This window comes from Scyliorhinus canicula, chromosome 12 (genome assembly GCF_902713615.1).
Source record: "Scyliorhinus canicula chromosome 12, sScyCan1.1, whole genome shotgun sequence".
Lineage (NCBI taxonomy): Eukaryota > Metazoa > Chordata > Chondrichthyes > Carcharhiniformes > Scyliorhinidae > Scyliorhinus > Scyliorhinus canicula.
Window position 1 is genome coordinate 16,700,942 of NC_052157.1, and position 26,366 is coordinate 16,727,307.

A 26,366-nucleotide genomic window follows, 5' to 3' on the forward strand; every position below is an offset into this window, starting at 1 on the left:
GACAGTGACCCAGAGCTGGGATCGAACCCGAGACCTCGGTGCTGTGAGGCAGCAGAGCTAACCACTGCGCCACCGTGCTGCCCTAATAATCTTTATTAGTGTCACCAGTAGGCTTACATTAACGTTGCAATAAAGATACTGTGAAAATCTCTAGTCACCACACTCTTACGCCTGTTTGGATACACTAAGGGAGGATTCAAAATGTCCAATTCACCTAATAACACATCTTTGTGACTTGTGAGAGGAAACCAGTGAACCTGGAGGAAACCCACAAAGACATAGGGAGAACGTGCAGACTCCGCACAGACAGTGACCCAAGCCAGGAATCAAAGCTGAGACCCAGGCGCTGTGAAGCAACACTGCTAACGACTATGCTACCGTGCTGCCCCCATTGTGCTATCATGCTGCCCAGATGAGTCAATTGTAGAGGAATCTTTATTTTCCACCTAACCAATGTTTTATTTCAGGATGGGACTGTTACAGAGCGTGTTTTATGATGCATTTAACCTGTGCTTAAGTTGACCTTGGAAGCTGACAAACTTCCCATTCGGGAAGGATGAAGGCGAATCGCTTGCCTAAAAAAACAGAGTTCAGTTTTGCTGGTTGGATCAGGTTATCTTTTCCAATTATAATCAGCCCATAATTCCACATATTGAGAAACAAAGATGAAAGGGTAGGGCCCACAAGTTACTACCAGAGCTGAAAAGACTGGAAATTAGATAAATTTGTGTTTGTGTTTAAAGGACAACTATCTTTTATTTTAAAGGCCTCATGATTGTAGATCTATATTTTTGCAGTCTCAAATAGTAACAGGTTGCTAAACATTTGACATTTGTTCTAATTCTAATCTATCAGCAATGTTAATGACATAAGGTGAAATTTCTAGATTAAATGAGTAACACAAATCCTCTCTTTCATTCTTCCACACCTATCCTTGTTTCTCCCACCCAAGCAATGCAGAAATTGAGTCCGACACGGACCACGTTGACGTTGCACCAGTGTGGGGCCAGTCAAATGAACTTCCTTTGGAATGATAAGAACAATCAATCCCCAGAGTGTGGAGCTAAGCATGCCTGCAACACCCCCTAAACTCTCCCCCTCACTCTCCCCTTCCCCCCACCACTTCAGAATGAATGGAGTTAGAGTGTTAACAAATGACTGGACTGTAGTGGTTGGCCCAGCATGGGTCTCAGGAAGCCTGTGGGAACGAGGGACATGCTACCCATCTCTACAGCTTCCACAACAGCCTCCTCATTGCTCCATGAGTAAAGTACCTCTTATCTTTCTAGTTGCACTAACCTACATAAAAAGATGAGAAAGGGCCCTCTCAGGAAGGGAGATGCAGCTGTATTTGAACAAACCCATTTATTAATCCTCATCTCTAATTAAGAGCCATTTACAGGAAGCATTTTATATAATTGATTCACTAAATGTTAAAAATGACTCTTATTTATATTGACAGCACAAGACCAAATGAACACACGGTAACCAGACTCTGCATCGGAAACAGGTGAATCTATGCAGACACCATCATTTTTCAAGTTTATAACTTTTTTTTTAAGAAGAGGCCTTTTGAGCCAGGAGTAATTGCAAACAAAATATATGAATTTCTCGATGGCTTGGATGCAGCATGTGTAAAAACCTGATGCAGGAGAGCGATACTCAAGGCTGGATGTGAGGGCCATTCCATGATAACAGGGACCCATAATACAGTTTCACACAATGAGTCTTATCCCATGGTTCACTTTCCCAATTTCCCCCATGCCTTCTGAAGGCAATGACATGACACTAAATGGAGCTCCATTAGCATTGGCTGTGGCAAGATTTGCTGATCGGGTGCATTGCATACAGCTCTGTCATCAGTTGCCTGCACACAGGTACCGTTTCCAGAAGGGGGCAGTGGACAGCTAATAGGATGATTTTTACTCTCCCTATCCTGAATGCTGGTGTAATTGTTCCTTCTCATAACATAACACGTTTCTTCTCTTTCCTTCAGAAAGGCACAAGGAAGATCCCAGTCACCAAAGTCCCAGGAGAAGCTTGATGGGATTTGGGGGGGAGGAAGCAATTCTGGACCTCCCACACTCAGGGATAAATTTCTCCTGACATATATTTTTTTAAATTTTAGAGTACCCAATTCATTTGTTTTCCAATTAAGGGGCAATTTAGCATGGCCAATCCACCTAGCTTGCACATTTTTGGGTTGTGGGGACGAAACCCAGGTAAACACGGTAGCATGGTGGTTAGCATAAATGCTTCACAGCTCCAGGGTCCCAGGTTCGGTTCCCGGCTGGGTCACTGTCTGTGCGGAGTCTGCACGTCCTCCCCGTGTGTGCGTGGGTTTCCTCCGGGTGCTCCGGTTTCCTCCCACAGTCCAAAGATGTGCAGGTTAGGTGGATTGGCCATGCTAAATTGCCCGTAGTGTCCTTAAAAAGCAAGGTTGGGGGGGGGGGGTTGTTGGGTTACGGGTGGATACGTGGGGTTGAGTAGGGTGATCATTGTTCGGCACAACATCGAGGGCCGAAGGGCCTGTTCTGTGCTGTACTGTTCTATGTTCTAGAAACACGGGGAGAATGTGCAAACTCCACACGGACTGTGACCCAGAGCAAGCATCGAACCTCGGACCTCAGTGCCGTGAGGTCACAGTGCTAACCCACTGCACCACTGTGCTGCCCCTCCTGACATATGTTTTATAACAAAGGGGATGAATGTGAATGAAAAGTACTTCTTTAGATTCCCCTTCCCTGTTAAGGCCTTGTGTTGGTTGGAAACCCAATCTCTAATAAACTAACAAGCGCCCATATAATTGCGCTTAAACCATACACTAGAGAGCACCAGCACGGTTCAGTGGATTCAGACTATCTGCCGCAGTAGATATTTATTAGGATTATTGAAGGAACAGCTGAAACACTAAGTAATCTTAAATGTTACAAAGTGTTCAGAGATGCTTGTTCTTGTCTTACTTTTTCTCATATTCGATGAATTGAAACTGATAATTAGGGTCAGCCATTTTGTTAAGTGACTTCCTACTTCCTTTTTACCAATGTTGTAAATAAGGTGTGTCAGCCATCATCTCATTCTCCACGTCTTCGGAGAATACACACTACCACTGCTTCAACAATTTGATAAAGTAAGTACAGGAGAACAGAAGGAATTGGGCGACATTGGGAAGGCAGTAGGTCGGCTCGCCCTCCAGCAGGCATTGTCAAACTCAGGGGCGCGACCCGCGGCTGGGTCACGGCGGGTGTCGCGCAAATCCGCGCGAAACACCTACAGCAGCCAGTTTTTAATAATGCCGGCTGCGAGCGGTTTTCAAAATGGCCAGGAACAGATAAAAAAAATTCAGCCGCACTGCGCTTGTGTGCCCAATCATCGGTGCGCATGCGCAAAACTATGCTCATGCGCACCGATGATCGGGCACGCATGCGCAGTGCAGCCGCATTTTTAAAATATGGTTGCAGCCTTTTTTTTCAAGTTCGGGGGGGCCGAAACGACCAAAGGGACCATTGGGGCAAAAGGGGCCCAAAAACATTTCCTCCTTTTTTTCAGGAACAGACAAGGTAAGAGAAAATGGTGGGTCGCGCAGGTCGGCCGGCGTGGGCCGCAAAGGTCAGCCGGCGTGGGCCGTGATGGTCGGCCGGCATGGATCGCAAAGGTCAGCCGGCGTGGGCTGTAAAGGTCGTCCGGCATGGGTCGCAAAGGTCAGCCGGCGTGGATCGCGAAGGTCGGCCGGTTGGTAAAAATGGGTCTCCGGAAAAAAAAGTTTGAAAAACACTACCCTACAGCATCTATCTCACTTGGCTATCCAATAGACTATACCCACCCTTTTTGTCACTACCACATCGTTTAATGGAAGAGTACCAGCCTCCCCGAATGGGCACTGGAATGTGGCGACTAGGGGCTTTTCACAGTAACTTCATTTGAAGCCTACTTGTGACAATAAGCGATTTTCATTCATTTCAAGAGTAGATTCACTTTAATGTGGGGGAAGATAAAGGGAAGTGGAGTGTGATTCCAGCCAGTGAGATTAGCTTGGACTGATCTAGCAAGAAGTCAACACAAATGTGACAGACCAAATGATCTCCTTTTTTCTTGTAACAAAGTTTGGACTGTCAACAGGGCAAAGAAAAATCAGACAGTGCTGTGGTATCTCTTTAATCTTCAGATTATTTGTTATTTTCGGGAGCTTCATAAATTATTTTTTTTTAAAAACCTCCATACAATTGTACTATTCTTGCCCCTTTAAGCTGAGGAACCTGTTGTATCCCTGTGAGATTGGCCGTATCACCCTGAAAGCAAACTGTGCATTGGTTAGAATAATGATAGTGAAAACCTTAGAATAATTTAAGAGCCGATTAGATGTTGCAATGAGGACTTCCAGTGGTGGCCATGGAGTGAGTGGTCGCACACAGGGCAGCTCCAGTGCGAAGGCGTCGATTTGAGCTTTTTTACCCAAAAATGGGGGAACTTTGACAGGAAAGTATAGCTGAAGGTGTGGAGGAGTATCTCCGCCTCCGCCCCCCCCCCCCCCCCCCCCCTCCCTCCCGGGAGTGGCATTGCTGCTGGTTATCAGACCCGGCAGAAGAAGGTTAAAGACCTGGTCAAGGGACTGGAAGAGACCTTTGATGCAGTAACAATTGGAAAGGTGGCGGAGGGGGAAGGGTTGTCGCATGCTGGAAAACCCGAGATGGAGCAGTTGATGGCGTTCATCAGAGAGGTGTTCCGCCGAGGGACGTCCGGTGGTGGCTATGAAGGAGTAAGTTGCACATTTGGTGGCTCCCGCTCGGGTCAGACTTTTGGACCTTTTCCCCCGATTTGTTACCGGACTTGAATTGAAAAATTGATGACAGAGGCAATTGTGTACTGAATTCCCACATTGGTGCATGGAGAGGAGGACTAGATGTGCTCGCAAAGGCGGAAACAGATGAACGGAAAAGGCTTGGGCTGAAGCTGCGGCGGGTGGAAGCATGGCGGAGGACCAGACCCAGTGGTTAATGGAGCAGCTAATGCAAGTTATCCAGGAGGGTTTCGCTAAGCAGAAATGGCACTGCTTGGACCCGATTAAAGAGTCAATTGAGCGGCCGGAGCTTAGATTGGACGCCCAAGATCGAGCGATCCAGAAAGTAGAGAAGGCGCTGGCTGACCAGGAGGAACATCAAACTGCAGTTGAGTTGGAGGTGGGGATGCTGAGAGACCAGCAGAAAAAGCTCCTGGAGAAGATGGAGGACCTAGAGAGTAGGTCCCACCAGCAGAACTTGAACATGGTTGGGCTCCGAGAGGGGTCTGAAGGAGCGGACACTGGGGCATACATAGCGGACATGTTTGAGAAGCTGCTGGGGGATGGGGCATTCTCCCGACCCTTGGAGGTGGACAGGGCTTACAGAGCACTCACATGGAAGCTGCGAATGGGAGACCCCCCCCCCCCCCCCCCCCCCCCCCCCCGAGGGCAATGGTGGTGAGATTCCACAGGTACTTGGATAAGGAATACATTTTACAGTGGGCCAAGCAAACAAGGAGCTGTAAATGTGGCAACAGTATCCTGCAATATATCAGGATCGGAGTGCGGAGGAGGCCAGGAGAAGAGTGGGCTTCAACCAGATCAGGTTGACCCTTTTTTAGAAAAACATGAAGTTCGGGCTGCTGTATCTGGCCCGTCCCTGGGTCACGTACGAGAAGCAACACTTTATTTTGAGTCGCCTGAGGAAGCGCTGGACTTCATGAAAAGGAAAGGACTGGTGGTGGATTGAGAACTTTTGAACTTTGCTGCAACGTTCATGTTTTAAAAAGTTTCTCGTTTTTCGTTTTGTGGAAGCTATTTGTAATGCCTTCTGTATTGATTTGGGGCCAGCTGCAGAGCTGAGTGAGTTAAAGTTTACATTTGCACTGTTGGGGGATGGAGGTGTGTTTGTTTAGATGTTGGATCTCTTGCTTGATCTTTTCTTTGTTAGCGTTTTGTTCCCTTTTTTTTCTGTCGGGCAATTGTATTGGGATTGTTTGTCATTGGAATATGTATGTATGAGCGGGGGCAAGTGTGGGGAGGGAACAATAGGTGGGAGGTTTTCTGGCACCAGGGGTGGGGGCCACCAAGCTAGCTGGGCGGGCTAGCACTCGGGAAGTGAAGTGGGGGGTGAGCAGATGTTAGGTTTATCAAAGGGGTCGATTTATATTGTGTTGTTCCTAGGGAGATGAGGGGGCGGGGGAAATGTTCTGCTGATTAGGGAGGGACTTTTGCTGAGGGACAGAGAGGAGGTCAGTGACGGAGGCTGCCTGGCATCGGGCCGGTGGAGGCGCGGAGCACGGGCTGGAGACTGGCCCAAGAAAGGGGATAGCTGATCAGCGAAGGGGGGGGGGGGGGGGGGAAGGAGCCCCCCAACTAGGCTGATCACCTGGAATGTACGAGGGCTAAATGCGCCGGTCAAGAGGGCATGCGTGTACGCGCATCTGAGAGGACTGAAGGCGGACGTGGTAATTCTGCAGGAGATGCACCTTAAAGTAGCTGACCAGATTAGATGGACGAAAGGTTGGGTTGGTCAGGTCTTTCACTCCGGACTAGATTCGAAGACTAGAGGGGTCGCGATCCTGATCAACAAGCGGGTGGTGTTTGAGATGGGAAGAATAGCTTCGGATGTGGGAGGTTGGTACATGATGGTCAGTGGGAAACTGGAGGGGGTGCAGGTGGTATTAGTAATTGTGTATGCGCTAAATTGGGACGATGTGGAGTTCATAAAGAGGATGCTGGGGAAGATACCGGATCTGGACTCGCATAAGTTGGTCATGGGAGGGTACTTCAACACAGTTATTGACCCTGGTTTAGACCGGTCAAGCTCAAAAACTGGCAGGGTGCCAGCAATGGCAAAGGAACTAAAAGGGTTCATGGAGCAGATGGGAGGGTGGACCCATGGAGGTTTGGGCAGCCGAGAGTGAAGGAGTTCTCCTTCTACTCACAAGTGCATTAAGTGTACTCCCGGATCGATTTCTTTATTCTGAGCAGGGCTTTACTGGCAGGGGTGGTGGACACGGGGTACTCGGTGATCACAATCTCAGACCATGCTCCGCACTGGGTTGACCTACAGGTTAGTAAAGATAGTAACCAGCGCCTGCACTGGAGGTTAGATGTGGGACTTTTGGCTGACGAAGAGGTGTGCGGGCAGCTGAGGAAATGTATTCAGAACTACCTGGAGGTCAACAACAGAGGGGAAATTTCGGCAGCAGTGGTCTGGGAAGCATTGATGGCGGTGGTTAGAGGGAAACGGATCTTGATACGGGCCCACAGGGAGAAGATAGACAGAGAAGAGACGGACTGACTGGTAAAGGAGATACGACAGATCGAGGTATGCGGAGACCCCAGAGGCAGGGCTTTTAACGGAATGGCGGAGTCTACAGGCGGAGTTCGGCTTGTTAACCACAGAGAAGACAGTAGAGCAGCTGAGAAAGGTGAGGGGGGCGATCTATTAGCATGGGGAGAAGGCCAGTAGAATGCTTGCACAGCAGCTTAGAAAGAGGGAGGCAGCCAGTGAGACAGGGAAAGTAAAGGATGGAGATGGGAACCTGGTGGGAGACTCAGTAGAGATGAATAAGGCGTTTAAGGAGTTTACAGTAGGCTTTATGGGTCGGAACACCAAACGGGGCGAGGGGATGAGGCATTTCCTAGGGGGCTGGACTTCCCGAAGGAGGACCCGGAGCTGGTAGAAAGGCTGGGGTCCTCGATCGGGATGGAAGAGATAGCGGTAGGTCTGAAGACCATGCAGACGGGTAAAGCCCCGGGGCCAGACAGGTACCCAGTGGAGTTCTATAAAATGTTCTCTGGGATATTGGAACCATTGATGAGGACATTCAATGAGGCAAGGGAGAGAGGGGTGCTGCCCCCGACGATGTCACAGGCCAAGATTTCGCTGATCTTGAAGCGGGCAAGAACCCAGAGCTGTGTGGGTTCTACAGGCCGATATCCCTGTTGAATGTGGATGTCAAACTGCTGGCCATAATTTTGTCCTCAAGGATCAAGGATTGTTGGTGACCAATATAAGAAGGCTTTCAAACATGATCATGATGCCCCCGGAATGTAGGGAGGTGGAGGTAGTGGTCGCAATGGACGCAGATAAGGCCTTTGATCAAGTGGAATGGGAATATCTGTGGGAGGTGCTGGGACTGTTCTTTATTGATTGGGTCAGGTTGCTTTATCAGGCTTCTGTAGCATATGTACAGACATTGGACTATTTTAGGCTGCAACGGGGGATGAGACAGAGGTGCCCCTTCGCCCCACTGTTGTTTGCGTTAGTCATAGAGCCACTGGCAATTGCACTGAGAGCTTCAAGGGTCTGGAAGGGGCTGGTCTGGGGGTTGGGGGGGGGGGGGGGGGGGGGGGGGGGGGGGTGGAGCACAGAGTCTCGCTTTAAGCAGACACACTGCTTCTGTATGTATCGGACCCAATAGAGGGGATGGAAGAAATCATGAGGATTCTGGGGAAATTGGCCGGTTTTCGGGGTATAAGCTAAATATGGGGAAAAGTGAGATGTTCGCGATCCAGGCGAGGGGATAGGAGAGGCGATTGGAGGAGCTGCCATTTAGATTAGTAAGGAGGAGCTTTAAGTATCTAGGCATCCAAGTGGCGCGAGAATGGGATCGGCTGCACAAATTAAATCTGGCCCAACTTGTATATCAAGTGAAGGACGATTTTCAGAGGTGGGACGCTCTCCCGTTATTACTCGCTGGGAGGGTGCAGACGGTGAAGGTGGCAGTCCTCCCGAGATTCCTGTTTGTATTTCAGTGTCTCCATATCTTTATTCCGCGGTCCTTTTCAAAACGGGTCAACAAAGTGATCACTGGCTTTGTTTGGGCTGGCAAGACCCCGAGGGTAAGGAATGTAATGTTTGAGCGGAGCTGAGAAGAGGGCGGGCTGGCGCTTCCAAACTTTAGTAACTATTACTGGGTGGCGAATATAGCCATCATCAGGAAGTGGGTGGTGGGGGAAGGGTCGGCATGGGAGTATATGCAGGCGGCTTCATGCAAGGGCACCAGTTTGGGGGCATGGATAACAGCGCCTCTGCCATTCCCGCCAGCACGGTACTCCACCAGCCCCTTGGTGGTGGCGGCCCCGAGAGTCTGGGGGCAATGGAGGAGGCATGTGGGAGCAGAGGGAGCATCGGTTTGGTCTCCAATCTGTAATGATCACCGGTTTGCCCCGGGAAGGATGGACGGGGGGTTCCGGAGATGGCAGAGAGCAGGGATTGAGAGGATGGGGGATATGTTTATAGAGGGGACCTTTCAGAGTTTGAGGGCGCTGGAGGAGAAGTTTGGATTGGCGAGGGGAAACAAATTCAGGTAACTGCAGGTCCGGGACTTCATATGTAGGCAGGCTTCAACCTTCCCGCTCCTACCACCAATGGGGATACAGGACAGGGTAGTTTCCAGAGGGTGGGTGGGAGAAGTGAGTGTCTCTGACATTTACAAGGAACTCATGGGGTCAGAGGAGACACAGACTGAGGATCTGAAGCGCAAGTGGGAGGAGGAGTTGGGAGGAGAGATAGAGGATTGTCTATGGGTGGACCCATTAAGTAGAATCAATGCGTTCATAACATGTGCCAGGCTCAGCCTGATACAATTTAAGGTTGTTCACCGGGCTCACATGACAGTGGCCCAGATGAGCAGATTCTTCGGGGTGGAAGACAGGTGTGCAAAGTGTGCGGGAGGGCCAGCGAACCATGTCCACATGTTCTGGACATGTCCGAAGCTTAGGGGATTTTGGCAGGGGTTTGCGGATGTCATGTCCACGGTGTTAAAAACAAGGGTGGCAACGTGTCCAGAGGTGGCGATTTTCGGGGTGTCGGAAGAGCCGTGAATCCAGGAGGAGAAAGAGGCAGACGTTCTGGCCTTTGCTTCCCTGGTAGCCCGGATGATACTATTAGCTTGGAGGGACTCAAAGCCCCCAAAGTCAGAGACCTGGTTATCGGACATGGCTAGCTTTCTCTGTTTGGAGAAAATCAAGTTTGCCTTGAGAGGGTCACTGTTAGGATTCATCCGGAGGTGGCAACCGTTCGTCGACTTCTTTGCAGAAAATTAATTGTCAGCAGAACGGCGGGGGGGGGGGGGGGGGGGGGTGGTTAGTTTAGCTTAGAGTAGGGGGTTAATAAAGGTGGGACCAGCAAGGGAGGAGGACGGCTTTTGCACTATGTTTATACATTCATGTACATTGTTTATTTTACTGTTGTAAAACCACAAATACCTCAATAAAATGTTTATAAAAAAGAAGAGAGGTCTCCTGCCAGCAAAGAACGGAGATGCAGGAGGATGGAGCAAAGGCCATCAAAGGATGGGTAGCACCGTTGAAAGGCTCGATGGAGAGAGTCGAGAATTGTCTGGAGGCACAGGTATCGCAGATCTGGAGATGGAGAAGGTGATGTCCAACCAGTGATCGGGTGGTGGCACTGGGGGCAGAGGGGGGGCTCCTGAGGGACCTTTGTAAGTCATTAAGGGCAAAGGTAGAGGAGCAGGAGAACAGATCTAGAAGGCAGAACGTCCGTGTCATTGGCTTGTCCGTGGGTGTGGAAGGCACATGTGCTGCAAGATACGTCTTGAGGATACTGGCGGGGCTGGTGGCAAAGAGGGTGCTGGACAAGGCCCCAGAGGTGGAAAGAGCGCACAGGTCCCTAAGGCGGTGATTTTGAGGCTCCACACATTTGTGGAGAAGGAGAAGATTCTGCAGCAAGCCAGGGAGAAGCAGAGCTGTGAATGGGAGGGGAACGGAGTTCTGCGAATCTATCTGGACATTGGAGCGGAGCTGGTGAAATGTGCCTTTGTTTGGGTGAGGAAGGGTGATATCCACAGGGAGCCATTTGTACAGACCAAGGAGGGAAGGGTGGGGGAGGATGGGGAGGGGTAGATAGGAAGAGCCTTCGGGCAGGAGCTGCCTCGCAGGCAGGTAATGCTGGTGAATGGAAGTGAGGTGGGGGAGGTGGCTGCAGTGGTTGACCCAGAGGGCGGGGAGGGGGAGGGAGGGGTCCAATTCACCGAACAAGCACATCTTTTCAGGATTTGTGGGAGGAAACCAGAGCACCCAGAAGAAATCACGCAGACATGGGGAGAACTTGCAGACTCCACACAGGCAGTGACCCAAGCCGGTAATCGAATCTGGAACTTGGAGCTGTAAGTAACAGTGCTAACCACTGTGCAACCCTGCTTTCTGCAGGACATGCAGCTCCGGTTGAAGGATAAGGTTAGGTTGAGAAAGGGTGGGTGGCTCAGGTCTTTCACTTGGGGTTCGATACAATGTCGCGGAGAGTGGCCACCCTGTTGAGCAAAAATATGGGGTTTGTAGGGGCCAAGGATGTGTGGGATGCAGGCGGGAGATATGTGTTAATGAGCAGGATGTTGGAGGGGGCGTCGGTGGTGCTCGTGAATGTTTCTGCAACAAATTGGGATGATGTGAGGTTTGTGAAGGGGTTGCTGGAAGTGATTCCAGACTTGGGCACGCACCAATTGATGATGGGAGGGGATTTTAATTGGGCACTGGAGCCGAGGGTGGACTGGTCGAGCCCCATGTCAATGGGGAGGTCGAAGATGACGAAGGAACTGGGAGGATTTATGGAAAGAATGGGAATGGTGGACCCGTGGAGGTTTCGGAACCCAGGGAAGAGGGAGTACTCCTCACACATGTACAAGGTATACTCCAGAATTAATTCATTTGCGGTGAGCCAAGAGGCGTTGGTTCGGGGTGGTGGGGGCAGAATATGTGGGAATCGTTAATTCTGACCATGCACCACATTGGCCGGAGGTTAGACTTAGCTTGAGGCAGGAGCACTGGCTGGGGTGGAGGTTAGATTCGTGACTGTCAGTGGACAAAGTGTTCTGTGATACAGTGCGGTCGGTTATGAAGGACTATGTGGAGTTGAACCAGAACGGGGAGGTATCGGTGGCCACATTCTGGGAGGCATTGAAGGCGATGGTCCGGGAGGAGAGAATCTTGTTCAAGGCACACAGGGACAGGAGAAAGAGGGAGGAGTATGGACAGTTATTGGATGAGATAGTGGAGGTGGACAGGGAATATTGAAGGGCCCCATCAAGGAGGGATTGGCAATGAGAAAGTAGACAAAGGCAGTTTGACAGGCTGACAATGGGCAAGGTTGTTGGGTAGCTACGGAGGACGAGGGGGTTGAAGTACGAATATTGGGAGAGTGAGAACAGCATGCTAGCCCATCAGCTAGAGGCAGGCCTGAGAGTGTGGACAAGGAAGGGGGAGGTAGTGTCGGAACCGGACAAGGCAAATGAGGTATTCAGGGAATATTATGAGAAGTTGTAGAGGATTGATCCGGTTCTGAGGAAGGGGACATGGGACACTTTTTGGTGGGCTGGAATTCCCATGGTTGGATGAGGGGAGGAGACAGGCACTAGAGGAGCCCTTAAGGTTGAGAGAGGTGATGGAAAGTATAAGAGGGATGAAGTCGGGGAAGGCTAAGGGGCTGGACAGTTACCCGGCGGAGTTCTTTTTTAAAATTTTAGAGTATCCAATTCTTTTTCTCAAATAAAGGGGCAACTTAGTGTCACCAATTCACCTGCCTTATCTTTGTGGGTTGTGGGGGTGTGACCTATGCAGACATGGGGAGAATGTGCAAACTCCACACGAACAGTGAATCGGGGCCAGGATCGAACCTGGATCCTCAGTGCCGTGAGGCAGCAGGGCTAACCACTGCGCCACCTTGCTGCCCCCAGCGGGGTTCCACAAGGAGTTCGCACCCATTTATTGCCGACGTTTAGCGAGGCAGTGGAGAAGGGGGAGCTGCCGGAGACACTGACACAGGCGACGGTAACGTTAATTCCGAAGAAGGGGAATTACCCGCTAGAGTGTGGATCATATAGGCCCATGTCACTGTTGGATACAGATGTGAAAGTGTTGGTGAAGTTAGCGGCAGGGAGGATGGTTGCAGAGGACCAAACGGGTTTTGTTACGGGCAGGCAACTTTCCAGTAACATCAGGCAGAAACGAAATGTGATCTTGACCCCGTCGAAGGGGTTGGGTACCGGAGATAGCGATCTCTATAGATGCGGAGAAGGCTTTCGACCAGGTGGAGTGGCAGTACCTGTTCGAGGTTCTGGGCAAGTTTGGTTTGGGCCGAAATTTGTGGCGTGGGTGCATCTGCTATACGTGGCCTCGGTGGCAAGTGTACGGACAAACGGGATGAGTTCACGGAGCTTCGGGCTGTACAGGTGAAAAAGGCCAGGGTGTCTGCTGTCGCTGCTGTTGTTTGCGCTGGCGATATAGCCCTTGGCGATGTCCCTTAGGGGGTCAGCAGAATGGCAGTGGACTACAAGGGGGAGTAGGGAACACCGGGTGTCGCTGTATGCAGATGACTTGCTGCTGTTTGTATCAGACCTGCTGGAGAGTATGGAGAGGATTATGGTCTTATTAGAGGTTGCCTTGCTCGGGGCCTTGCTCGTCTACAAACTGAATGTGGGGAAAAGTGAGGTATTTCCGGTGAAAGAGGCGATGATGCACAAATGCCAAGGTTCCTATTTGTATTGCAGACCCTCCCGATCTTCATTCCGAAGGCCTTTTTCTGGAAACTGGAATCAGCGATTTTGGAGTTTAAATGGGCGGGAAAGGTACCTAGGGTGAAGAGGGCCCTGCTACAGAAGCAGAGGCAGAAAGAGGGATAGGTGTTACCAAATCTGTTCTGTTATTGTGCGGCTAGTGTGGAGAAGGGGAGGCGGTGGTGGGAAGTAGAGGGATTAGAGTGGTTAGGATGCAGGAGGAGTCCTGAGGGCCATAGTGAAAGCAGCGCTCGTGCTTCAACCGAGAAGGTACACCGAGAGCCCAGATGTACAGTCCATGATTAGGGTGTGGAACCAGCTGAGGAGACACTTTAGGACTGAGGGGATGTTGGTGCCAACACCGCTGTGTGAGAATCATGGGTTTATGCCAGGGGAGACGGATGGCATGTATAGGAGGTGGAGAGAGGTGGGGCTGGTGAGGGTGAGGGACCTATTCCTGGAGGAGAGGTTTGCAAGTCTGGAAGAGTTGTGGGGTAGGGTAGAGCTTCTGAAGGGAAGCAAATTCAGGAATGTGAAAGTGAGGGACTTTGCACAGAAAGGATAGAAAGGGTTTCCCAAGCTGCCGAAATATACCTTATTGGAGCGGTTATTGGACCAGTTATTGGAATGGTTGCTGCTCCCAGATGTGGAAGGGGATGGTTGGATTGGGGATATATATGGGTGGCTGGGGGAACAGGGGAGAACGCAGGTGGTGAGGATTAAGGAGAAATGGGAGGAGAAGTTTGGGGGAGAGATCGGATGGAGAGTGCAGAGTGAGGCAATGCACAGGGTGAATTCAACCTCCTTACGTGTGAGGATGAGTTTAATTGAGTTTAAGGTGGTACACAGGGTGCACATGACTTGGGCGAGGATGTGTGGGTTCTTCCAGGGGGTGGCAGACGAGTGCAAGAAGTGTGGTCGAGGACCAGCAAACCACGTGCATATGTTCTGGGGCCGTGAGAAGTTGGAGAGATACTGGGACGGGATATCCAGGATGCTAGCAAAGATTGTAGGGGTAGAGACCCTGTGGTGGTGATTTTTGGGGTATCGGAAATGCCGGAGCTGATGGAGGGAAGGACAGTCGACGTTGTGGCCTTCGCCTCTAGAGTTGCCCGGCGAAGGATTTTGCTGGAATGGCGGTCGATAATGCTCCCGGGGGTGGCGGCATTGCTGGGGGACCTGTAATACATCCTCCGGCTGGAAAAGATTAAGTTTGAATTGAGGAAATCAGCGGAGGGCTTTGAGACATGGTGGGGACTGTTCATGTTTGTTCAACTGTAAACCATGAGATGTGGAGAATGTTCTCTGATAACTGCATTGCAGTAAGCCTACTTGTGACAATGATAAAGATTATTATTATTTATGTTTTTGTACTTTTGAATATGTTTGAAATAAAATATATATTTTTTAAAAGATGGTAAAATTAGATGGATTTAGGGCAGCACGGTGGCACAGTGGTTAGCATTGCTGCCTACGTCGCTCAGGACCCGGGTTCGAATCCCGGCCCTGGGTCACTATCCGTGAGGAGTTTGCACATTCTCCCTGTGTCTGCGTGGGTTTCACCCCCACAACCCAAAAGATGTGCAGGATAGGTGGATTGGCCATACTAAATTGCCCCTTAATTGGATAAAATAATTGGGTACTCTAAATTTTTTTTTTTTAAATGAGATGGATTGGGGTCTTTCTGGATGGATAAACCAAGATTTTCCAGAACAAATCCTAGTGGAACTCAGCGGTTTACTTTTTTCCCCCCAGTGAGAGATTGTTTTTCCATTAATTACCAACTTCTGCCTCTATTACAAAGGCAGGTCTCAATCCACCTAGCCAATTTGTCATCTATTCCATGAGCTTTAATCTTCCTTGCTAACCTCCCACATGAGGGACATTGTGAAAAGCCTTCTCACAATCCAAGCAAACTACGCACATTGAATTAACCTCATCCACTCACTTGGTTACTTCCACAGGTTTTTTAAGTGTAAGCTTTAAACCCATGCTGATTGCTCCCTATGATGACTATGCTCTTTAGATGCTCATTTAGAGTATCTTGTACTGTAAAATGCCTTCAAGCAGTTCCCCCTACTGTGGTTGTTGCACACAATGCATTGTTCCAAGGGGGAACTATGTGTAAACTATCTTTACGATTGCAGGGTTTAACTGTTGCAGAAAGGCACATCCCTGCGGTATTTTCTGTTGCTGGTGTAGATCTTACTCTAACATCAGCTCAGCATGACTGTTTCTCTTTCTTTAAATATTTGTTTTTAAAGGTGACAGAAATTGTACCATAGACATATTTCAAAATACATGGGACTGTTTAGAAATTACATCAGACGGATAGATTATTCCAGTCCATGTTGGTGTTTATCCTCCACAGAAACAATCCATCTGAGTCTGCTTTGTTCCCCTGTCTACTTATTTCAAACATTAAATGTTGACATGGTCTAACCTTTTAATGAGGACACTGCTACAACCTTATCTATAAAATAGTTTCTCCTGCTCTGTTGTGAACTTATTGCAATTATTTTTATATTTGTCCCCCTTCAGTCTCGAATGCTCAGTCTCTGGAAATGTCATACTCAGTAGCACATTGTATATTACATATATGTGTCTAAATACATACACATACAGGGTGACAGCAATGTGCTTTGTAATACTACACACAGGTTTGACAAACAGTAGCAGTGTATGACTATATAATAAACAGAAGCAATGTAGCTAGGATATAGTACTAGGGGGTCAGTTAGCTCCGTTGACTGGATGGTTGGTTTGCGACGTGCAGTGATGTCAACAGCACAGGTTCAATTCCTGTATTGGCTGAGGTTATCCATGAAGACCCCGCCTTCTCAACCTTGCCCCTGAGGTGTGGTGACCCTTAGGTTAAATCATCACCAGTCAGCTCTCTTTCTCAAAAAGGGACGATGGTGAACTTTCATTTCACTGTATCTAACCAGTCAATATCCCAACGCATTGAATCTGGGCAGTCAAAACAAAGGAGTTAACTTAACTCCACCCACCCAGTAGAAACCGATGGGGGTGAATTGGCCATCCGATGTTGCACCCAGCCTGATCTTTCTTTCAGAACAGTTTCCTGCTGCGCCTGTTAGGTTTTTGTTTGTAAATTTAGAGTACCCAATTTCTTTTTTCAATTAAGGGCCAATTGAGCGTGGCCAATCCACCTAACCTGCACATCTTTGGGTGTGGGGGTGAAACCCATGCAGACACGGGGACAATGTGCAAACACCACCCAGAGGTTAAAATCGCCTCCAAGGTGTAATTTTCAGATGAAGTGGGATTAGAGGCAAGGGAATGATTGGTCTCGGACGCAGAGGTGATATTCAGGTTCCATGTTTAAGTTTTTATATATATATATATATATATATATATATTCGGAGGTAACATTCTGAGATGTTTTGATTTTCAATCATTTGTTACACAGAAAAACTTACTGCAATTTAAGAAGCGAAAAATAGAGTTGATGAGAGCATAGAACAAGTTAAAGAGCTGGGAGACACAATACTGAGTTGGTAAAAAAGCAGTTCTGGGGGAGAGTAATTACAAGCTGAAAAATTTCCACAGGGTGTACAAGGAACACCAAACGTTAGCAGGCAGGTACAGCAAGTAATTAGAAAAACACATAGCACATTGGCCTTTATTGCAAGGGTATTAGAGTAGACGTATTAGGAAGTCCTGCTCTAGTTGTACAGGGGTTTGGTGAGATTACACTGACGTGTTGTGTGCAGATTTGGTCTCGATATTTAAGGAGGGATACATTTGCACTGGAGGTGGCCCAGCTAGAGTTCACTAAATTGGTTCCTGAAAAGAGAGAGTTGTCCGATGATGAGAGGCTGAGTAAATTTAGCCTAGAAGAAGAGGAGATGATCTCATTGAAACCCATAAGGTTCTGAAGGGTCTTGATAAACTAGACACTATACCCCTGGCTGGAGAATCTACAACATTGGGCACAGTCTTTGGATAATGGGTTGATCATAAAAGACTGAGAAAAGAAAAATTCCTTGATTCGAATGGTTGTGAGTCTTTGGAATTGTCCACCCGAGAGAACTGGGGATGCTACATCATTGAATACATTTAAGTCTGAGATAGAAGTCTCTCGAGGATTATGGGGAATAGTGGGGAAAGCAAAGTTCAGGTAGAAGATCAATGATGAACATATTGAATGTCGGAACAGGCTGGATGGGCGTATGGTGTATCCCCGCTCCTATTTCTCATGTTTTTATATTGGTTCCCATTAAATAAATACAGCAAACTGAAACTCAGAATAGCAGCCACATCAGCATCAGCAAAGAAAGAATAAGTATATCAACTTACCCTGCCTCGTGTTCCACAGGTGAAGGTGCACAATCTTGACCTATTTCACCACAGTGATTCTAGTCGTAGTTGCAACCTCATTGCTTAGCGTAAATCCATCTGGAAGGAAAATTCAAGAAAGCATGAACTTCCAACATTGAATTACTTTGACACTCATATTTGTGACCAGATTAAAAATGTTGTTTGATTAGGGTATAATGTATAACCCCTAATAATTAATAATAATCTTTATTATTGTCACACGTAGGCTTACATTAACACTGCAAAGAAGTTACTGCGAAAATCCCCTTGTAGCCACACTCTGGGTACACTGAGGGAGACTTCAGAATGTCCAATTCACCTAACAATTCGGGACTTGTGGGTGGAAACCGGAGCACCCGGAGGAAACTCACGCAGACATGGGGAGAAAGTGCAGAGTCCGCACAGATCGTGACCCAAGCTGGGGATCGAACCTGGGACGATGGCACTATGTAGCAACAGTCCTACCTTGCCGCCCATTAATATAGATAATGGCACGTGTAGGCAAGAGGAAATAAAAGAGACAGAGGGAAACACAAAAAGAAAAAAGCACAGGCATGGAAAGAGAGATACACATAGTGGCATGCATAGGGAAATGGCGCTGGGTCACAGGAACAGGTAAAACAAGACAGATCGAAATAGGCACAAAATAGGCAAAGACAGCAAGAGAGACACACAGACAGAAAGAGAGAGATACACATCAACAAAGAGACAGGAAAATGATCAAAAAGACATGTAGAGTGTGAATGGCTGAATAAATGGCTAAGTTAAATGACCATCATTATCATAAAGTCCTATATAATGACAAACAACTGAGTGACTGATATGGTTATGCCACCGTTTTTAAAATAAATTTAGAGTACCCAATTCATTTTTCCAATTAAGGAGCAATCTTTGGGTTGTGGGGGCGAAACCCACGCAAACACGGGGAGAATGTGCAAACTCCACACAGTGACCCAGAGCCGGGATCGAACCTGGGACCTCGGCGCCGTGAGGCAGCAGTGCTATCCATTGCCCCACCGTGCTGCCCGTGCCACTCGATACTTCTTCTAAACGAATTCCCATGATCCAACAGCAGCAAGACAGGTTAAGTTGCCTACTGATCCTAAAAGACTAATAGTTTATTCAGAAACGTGATTCATTTTACGTGCTCAGATAGACCACCGGTGTTGCAGTGGGACCTAACTGTGTTGCATTGTCCCCAGCAGCACAGAGGATGATTTTTCTTTGTGCTATGAATCCTGAGGACCCTACAGAGCCCAGTTTACACCCTGTAACTCTCCAATTGATCTCTACTGATGAAGAAAAATCGTGTTTATGAGCCAGTATTCTCTGCAGAGTTCCAGAGCACAGCTGTGCACCACGGGGTAGGCTGATGTCACCCTCCTGAAATTAATTTGAACTGCAGAGATTGGATGAGGCAATGCGTTGGACGACACTCTTGCCTTTGGGACCTTGGTTCAGGTCCAATAAAGTGGTCTGATAGAAGTCATTTATATGTTTGAATTCTACATGAGATTGGTCTGGTCAGTGTCGTGTGAATACCTAGTGTGGTGTGGGCTGCAGCATAAAAGACATAATTGCAGACTGCTATTGTCACTATTTACACTGCGAGTTGCACTCTGAGTTCTAAATTCAGACACATTTCTTTTTATTTATTTATTTTTATAAATTTAGAGTACCCGATTACTTTTTTTTTCCAATTAAGGGCAATTTAGCGTGACCAATCCACCTAACCTGCACATCCTTGGGTTGTGGGGGTGAAACCCACGCAGACACGGGGAGAATATGCAAACTCCACACGGACAGTGACCCAGGGCTGGGATTTGAACCCGGGTCCTCAGCGCCGGAGGCAGCAATGCTAACCACTGTGCCACATGCTGGACATATTTCTGATGCACTGCATTTAAACTTGGGGAACTCGATAGGCCTGTAAAGAAGCAACGTTTTATTTCCCATCTTTATGTTCCAAACTCTCCATAGCCTTGCCCGTTCCCCGCCTGTTTCACTGCACGGAAGGCACAATACCAATTGCTTTTGTACATTTACCTCCCACTAGACCTGTCTAGGGAATGCTTGGTGAGACCGAGCAAAGGGAACTTCTATTCAAACATGTGATGTTCTTGACCTGGACGGGTGTAATTAAACTCAACGTGGAAGGAAATGGTAGGGGGGAAAATTCCATTCCAAGAACTGAGACTTGCAAAATAAAAATGCCCAGCAGTGCTACTCCTCCCCTTTAACCACCATATAAACTTAATAATCTTAATTATTGTCACAAGTAGGTGCACATTAACATTGCAATGAAGTTACTGTGAAAATCACCCAGTCGCCACACTCCGGCGCCTGTTCAGGTACACAGGGGGAGAATTCAGAATGCCCAATTCACTTAACAGCACGGCCGGGATTCTCCCTCAACCGGCGGGTGGGCCGTACCACCGCCAAAGATTGGCATGAACCACTCCGGCGTCGGGCCGCCCGGAGGTTGCGGAATCCTCCTCACTTCCAGGGGTTAGGCCGGCGCTGGAGTGGTTGGCGCTGTGCCAACCGGCGGCGAAGGACCTCCGCATGCGTGGGAGCGACAGCATGTTGTGGCGCATGGGCAGAACTGCTGGCGTGATCCCTGCGCATGCGCAGGGGGTTTCTTCTCCGCACCGGCCATGGCGGAGCTTTACAGAGGCCGGCACAGAGGGAAAGAGTGCCCCCACGGCAGAGGCCCGCCCACAGATTGGGGGGCCCCGATTGCGGGCCAGGCCACCGTGGGGCCCCCCACCTGTGTCCGGATCCCCCCGTGCCCCCCCTCCCCACCCCCAAGGACTCCGCAGGCCGCCCTCAGAGCCAGGCCCCGCTGGTATGGACCTTGTGTATTTCACGCCGACAGGACTAGCCATCGGGGCCCGGAGGATCGCCGGGGGGCACTGCCAACGCCCCCCGACCGTCGCGATGTGATCCCTGCCCCCACCAAAAAACCGGCGTGGGAGAATTCGTCAGCCGGCATTGGAGCAGCAGGGCAGGATTCACGCCGCCCCCTCCAGCAGATTCTCCGGAGGAAACCCACACAGACATGGGGAGAACGTGCAGACTCCGCACCGACATCGACCCAAGCCGGGAATCGATCCTGGGATCCTGGTGCTGTGAAGCAACAGTGCTAACCACTGTGCTAGTGTGCCTTCCAATGTGACACCAATGGACAAACCTGATTTTTTTTAAACTTAATCGAAACATAAATCTAAATGAGTTCCAGCTGACCTGTCTACCCACTAGCCCTGGCTCCAAAATTCTTCTGACTGATGCATCATTGGGTTATAAATCATAACCAAGCTGACCCCATCTTTGTGCGAGATGTACTTGATCAGCTGTGCAGCGAGGGTTCAGCAAACTGAGCAAAAAATTGAAGACTCACTGATTCAACCAGTTTTCAAGCCTGATTCCCATGGGTCGAGTCCCAAAGCTCCTTTTCCCACTTCAATTTCAATTTTGTTTCCACGAAGTGAAATAAGCCAGGAAGCGTACTTGTTTAATGCTCCATGTGGCACAGTGGTTAGCATTGCTGCCTCCGGCACTGAGGACCCGGGTTCAAATCCCAGCCCTGGGTCACTGTCCGTGTTTAATGCTCCATAAATAACCATTGCGTTTATTACTGGCTAATTGCTTTTCAATCACTGGGGCAACATTTTTATGGCTGATTGCCACTGGATGACCTCTCCATTGCTAGGAGACAGAGGCTACAACATGGTCATAATTAACTGGTCAAGCACTTCTTTATAGCTAGAATAGAATAGTCTGTTCCGCCTTCCCTTTATCCATGTGCGCTCTTGGCCACCTCTTTAATGGAATCTTGCTGCTTCTCGCAGTCCACCGTCACTTAGAATCATAGAATTTACAGTGCAGAAGGAGGCCATTCAGCCCATCGAGTCTGCACTGGCCCTTGGAAAGGGCACCCCACTTAACCCCACATCCTATCCCTGTAACCCAGTAAACCCACCCAACCTTTTGCACACTAGGAGGCAATTTAGCATGGCCTTTCCACCTAACCTGCACATCTTTGGACTGTGGATGGAAACCCACACAGACACGGGGAGAAAGAGCAAACTCCACACAGTCACCCGAGGCCCGAATTGAACCCCGGTCCCTGGAGCTGTGTGGCTACCCACTCTGCTAACCTCATCCACATCTCTTCTGAGAAGGCATTGACAGCCATTAATTCCTCTCAATCTCTCAATTCTCCAACTTCAACTGATTCTTTTTCCCAAGATCTCAAAACTTTGACATTAATTGCTTCTGCCTGCCTTTCCCCCTCCTTCTCTGAAGCTCTAGAAGCTTCTTCTGCAACCTTTGTCTTCAGAAATTCAAATTTATGTCACTGCATCCAATTGTTCACACAGGTTTCTGCATAGCAACAGCTTCTTATGGGCTTAGTGTGAAGCACATTCGTACAAACAACCAAAATATGTAGTGCCTATATTGTCCCGCTTAATGATCAGTTCATTGTACAGAAGAACCCTCCATTTTGATTTTCCACAAAATATATTTAAATACTTTGAAATTCTATTGCGTACCACCTGTACATAACTTCAGTACAACAGCTTCTATTTACAATAACACCTTTGCGCAATAATATGCTTCACATAAGCATAGTCAAACAAAATTTGGAATCGTAGGCTAGAATCTTCCAGACCCAGTCCGCCATCGCAGCTTTTCCTGCCGTGGACAAACCATTGAAATCTCCGTTCACATTGGCAGATCCCACTGGCTTAAGGGCTGGAAAACTCTGGCCATAAGAACATAGAAAATAGGAGCCGGAGTAGGTCATTTGGCCCTTTGAGCCTGCTGGTTCAATATGATCAAGGCTGATCCTCTATCTCAACTCCATAGTCAGGGCCGGCTCAAGGCACCGGCAACTCGGGCAGTCGCCCGGGGCGCCATGTGCTAGGGGGCGCCAGAGACTCGGGTCCCGCGCATGCGCAGTTGGGCCGGTGCCAACCAGCGCATGCGCGGTGGCCGCCCTCCCCCAGGGCGCCCCCCCCGGTCCGCCCCCCCCGCTCGGTCCGCTCCCCCCGCCCCCCCCCCGGGTCCCCCCCACCCCCGGTCCGCCCCCCCCCTCGGGTCCGCCCCCCGCCCCCCCCCCCGCGGGTCCGCCCCCCTGCCCCCCCCCCCCCCCCCGGGGGTCTGCCCCCCTGCCCCCCCCCCCCCCAAGGGCGCCGAAGTTCAGCTTGCCCGGGGCGCCAGCAACCCTAGGGCCGGCGCTGTCCATAGTCCGCACTCTCCCCATACCTCTTGATGCCTTTAGAGTGTAGAAATCTATCTACTTCCTTCTTAAATATATCCAGTGACTTGGCCTCCACAACCTTCTATGGTTGAGAATTCCACAGGGTCACCTCCTTCTCAGTGAAGTTTCTCTTCACCTCATTCTTAAATGGCCTACCCCATATTCTGGCACTGTGACCCCTTGTTCTAGCCCAACCCCCCCCCCCCAATAACCAAAGGAAACAACATTTCTGCATCCATTCTGTCCAGTCCTGACAGGATTGTATAGGCTTCAATAAGACCCTCTCGCATTCTTTTAAAATCCAGTGAATGCAGGTCCAGTCCAACCCAATCTCTCCTCAGACGTCAATCCTGCCAGCCCAGGAATCAGCCTGGTGAATCTTCCTATTTCTTAGATATGGAAACCAAAACTGCACATAAAATGGATCACATCCGATAATGATCCACAGGGAGAGTTTATAAAACATGTGAAAAAAAGTTGGACTTAAGGGAGTATCTTAAAGGAGGAAAGAATGTCAGAGTCGAAGAGAGGCTTCGGGAGGGAATTCAGGAATTAAGGCATAGGAAACAAAAGAATCTCTCTGTGTGGTGGAGTAATTAAAGTCAGGGATGCTCAGGAAGTTAAAAGGCCCAGATATTGTAAACTGGGGAGGTAACAGACAGAGGGAGGGGTGAAACTGAAGGGATTTGTAAATGGGCCTTTCTGAGCTATGGATCTATAGATGCCATTTTCTCCCTGGTTGAGCTTCCGAACAGCCATTCATCATGAAGAAGCCAACAAAGTGAATTCTACTGAAGAGAGAATCACAGCCAAGCCCAATACATTCGTCAGTCAACATCCACCATCCACAAACTTTCCAGCAGGAGTCACTAAATAGCAATCAGGAGTCAGAAACCTGGCTACGTATCTCCCATAACTCAAATCCCGACATCAAAAATAGTTTGAATTATCCCTCGATTGAGATCATCGGCATCGGGACCTGTCTGCTAAGTATGGCTGAGTGAGTGGTACATTGGCCCCTTGAGCTGGATGCCAAACTGGGAAAGGTAGCTTTATTCTGAAATGGTAATGGTACAGAAGTTATCGAAGAGGAAATAAAGAGTATAGAACTCACCCTAACCATGGTATTTCAGTACTTCCATTAGATACAAACTCATGTGTGAATAAGTCAAACAATCTCGCCCAGAACCATCTGAAACCCTCACCAGTAGGAACAATGGACCAACTCAAATGTGTATTTTTGGTTCAGTGGACACAGAGACTACGTTGGGTCATTTGATACTCTTTGTCTCCCTGTCAGGTAAATTACATAAAGAGCCTAGGAAAAAGTAAAGACCACACAACTTGCCAATCTGTTGCTGAAATTATATTCTTGGTGTTTTTAGCACTGACTCTGAGCGGGAAACACACTTGAACAGAAATCAGAAACTCTCTGTAAATATTTGGAATGTGGTCTTTACTATAAACTGACATCAAAGTTGAAACTTTGAGCTCTGCATTATCCAGGTTAGCCTGCAAAATCGCAACTCTCTGCTGTGCCCCAGTGTCTAATTCCGGTGTGTACTGGTTGCCACTTTAATGTGAATTGCTTGAAAATCTGCTAGCCAGACTGTAAAACAACAAGAAGTCACATTCATATAGCACCTTTTTTTTTTAAATTTAGAGTACCCAATTATTTTTTTCCAATTAAGGGTCAATTTAGCGTGGCCAATCCACCTACACTGCACATCATTGGGTTGTGGGGCCGAAACCCATGCAAACACGGGGAGAATGTGCAAACTCCACACGGACAGCGACCCAGAGCCAGGATCGAACCTGGGACCGTGAGGCAGCAATGCTAACCACTGCACCACCGTGCTGCCCTAGCTAACATAATTTAACATGTGAGGAGGTGGTAGCACCAGAAGCTTGGTTAAAGAGATAGGTTTTAAGGAGCATTTTAAAGAGGAGAGAGAAGCAACCATTATCTCTGAACTCTCAGTCAGTTTGTCTTTCACAACACAAATCTATGAAGGAGCAGATTTCAAAAAGCTGATTTCCTCAAAAGGTGTTTGCCAAGCTCATGGCTTGGCTCTTGCACTTTGTAAATATTTGTTTTGTTCATGGTTTCAAGCTACACGTTAGGGTAGATTGAATGTTTCTTTGTGTCAATGCCTTAACTGGCTCTATTTCATCTTTCAATTGCCAAGATTTGGAAATAAAATGATTGAGTAGAATTGGAGTAGCCGGGAGGTTCACGTAATGAAAAAGATTAACATAGTGCAGTAACAAGGGATGGAACACACATAATCCATACAAGAGTGAAGAACTCTATTTTTCAGTCTTCCAAAAACTCAGGAGTGGTTCCAAATGGAGAATTGCAATTGTTGCACCTTGTTCCAAAACAAGTGCAAAGATAAACCCGGCAGGTTGAGGGAATGGGCAGAACAATTGGCAAATGAAATTTAATACAGAGAAGTGTGAAGTTACAATTTTCGGTCGGATGAACACAGAGAGACAACATAAAATAAAGTGTACAATTCTAAAGGGGGATACAGGAGCAGAGGGGATGTAGATGTACATATATCGTTGAAGGTGCCAGTACTGGTTGAGAGCACGGTTTTTTTTTTCAATTTAATAAAACATTCATTTTTCCAATTAAGGGGCAATTTAGCATGGCCAATTTACCTGGCCTGCACATCTTTTTTTGGGTGTGGGGGTGAAACCCACACAAACACAGGGAGAATGTGCAAACTCCACACAGACAGGACCGAACGTGGGACCTCGGCGCAGTGAGACAGCAGGGCCAACCCACTTTGCCAACGTGCTGCCCGGGTTGAGAGCACAGTTAATAAAGCAACCCACATTTTATTGCTTGGGGCAGCGAGGACCATAGCAAGGAGGTTATATTAAACTTGTATGGAACACTGGGCACCACACTTCAGAGATACTGTTAAGACATTAGAGATAGTCATTCATGAAAATGGTTCCAAGGTTGAGGAACTTAATTTATGCAGATAAATTGGAGAGGTTGGGATTGTTTTCCTTGGAGAAGAGAAGGTTGAGAGGAAATGTTATAGAAGTAGAGGGGAGGCAGTTGCACAGTCTTTTTAAAAATAAATTTAGCGTACCCAATTCATTTTTTCCAATTAAGGGGCAATCCACCTAACCTACACATCTTAGGGTTGTGAGAGAGAGACCCATGCAAACATGGGGAGAATGTGCAAACTCCACACAGACAGTGACCCAGAGCTGG

At 48.4% G+C, this 26,366-nt stretch overlaps 1 long non-coding RNA gene across 1 annotated transcript in view; it reads right to left on the reverse strand.

Moving 5' to 3' along the window:
* LOC119975130 overlaps positions 1 to 26,366 on the reverse strand; it is a 242,587-nt gene that overhangs the window by 91,917 nt on the left and 124,304 nt on the right. The window contains exon 2 of the long non-coding RNA XR_005462662.1: positions 17,845 to 17,943. This is a non-coding gene — a long non-coding RNA (uncharacterized LOC119975130). The remainder of the gene's footprint in view (positions 1 to 17,844; positions 17,944 to 26,366) is intronic.